The sequence below is a fragment of the Stegastes partitus genome, unplaced genomic scaffold (genome assembly GCF_000690725.1).
Source record: "Stegastes partitus isolate 25-593 unplaced genomic scaffold, Stegastes_partitus-1.0.2 Scaffold1375, whole genome shotgun sequence".
Lineage (NCBI taxonomy): Eukaryota > Metazoa > Chordata > Actinopteri > Pomacentridae > Stegastes > Stegastes partitus.
This window is the reverse complement of record NW_007579106.1, coordinates 171,222-172,713: the sequence shown is the minus strand read 5'-3', so window position 1 is coordinate 172,713 and position 1,492 is coordinate 171,222.

Sequence of the window (1,492 nt, the reverse complement as noted above, 5' to 3'; positions counted from 1 at the left end):
CAGAGATTTGTGACGGCACTATTTTTACTTTAATCCAGTGAGAAGCACTTAGACACAAATCCAGGAATCTGTCAGTTAAAATCGCAAAAAGTGTTGTAACTTGACAGGTAACAGCATACACGCACCTGGTTACAATGAAAAAGGTTGTCACTGCTTTAATGTGTTCAACCGAATGCTGAAAATGAGTGATAATCAACTGAAAGAGTCTCAAGATCTCAGCCATTACTGCGTTACTGTCGGTGTTGCTTTTCTGCTGAAGCGCCCAGACTTTTTATTTCTAAGGACCGATGTCTGAGAACTTTACAAGAACCGAGAAGTTACTGCAGCGCCTCGTCTCCATTGCAATCAAAAGGATCAGTCAGCTGGCATATCAAACACACTGATGTTTTACTTGTGGTTCCTCTTGATAAAATGTGGACGACTTTTTTGTCTTTCAAATGTAATCAATCAGAATAGGTTTGAAAAAACAAATAAATAAATAAAAAAAGAAAGCAAATGTATATTTAAAGAACCCAAATATATCTAAAACTATATTTTTAAAAACTGTGATTAAAGTGTGATTTCCAAAATTTGAGTTTTGCTCGGTGTCGACCTAAATCTTGTGGGTGGGTCCTACTCTAAAAGAAAAGCTTACTGATTAGAGAGATGGAGTTGTGAAGAAGACAGACAATCAATACACAGGTCACACATAACTTCCATCTTCATAATAGAAATTTTAGTTTGTTCCTCTCTGGCCAGTAGTATTATTTCATAGCCAGACCATTCTCTAGCGCTGACACTACACTGTGTAGAACGGTCTGACTGCACCTCATTATTATTCTACTCTAAGAACTGTGGTGTGTTTTGTTTTTTTCTTTTCTTGTTTGTTCTTTTAAATCAGTCACAATCATCTTGGGCACGGCTGAGGACAGGATGCACCGGTGATGTTCACTCAAATTAGTAATTGGAGGTTTGTTTTGGTCAAATATTTGCATGCAGGGAAATTAGCCGTACCATTAAAATGGCTAATTAACTAAGAATAAAATAAAATTAGCAGGCCTGCAATTCACACCTTCAAACTTACGGTGTGGTAGGTTACTGCCCGGAGGTTGTTTTTGTTTCTGACAGTGAAGGGGATCGTGAGCACGGTTACACATAGATAGCTGAAGGGAAGAAAAGAGTGATGTGAAGGGCTAATTGCTGACATACACCTGCTTTAACATCCAGTAAGTCAGACTAGAACAAGAAGGGATGTGTGCTGCATCCCTCAGCTTACCTTCTGCCCACATTAGATTCAGCAAATAAAACTTTTGAATTCACATTTTAAATACAAATTTGTTTAATTTACAATGAGTCAAAAGTTTATAGTTTTGCTCTTAAATCTATTTTTTTCATTTTAAATCCTGGACACAAAAGTAGCTCCGTAGAGATGCAGGCAGAGAAACATGAGCTATATATGTAGCTTCCTGTCCTGTGCAGGATTATTGCAGGAAGAGTCCTGCAAGAGACTTTT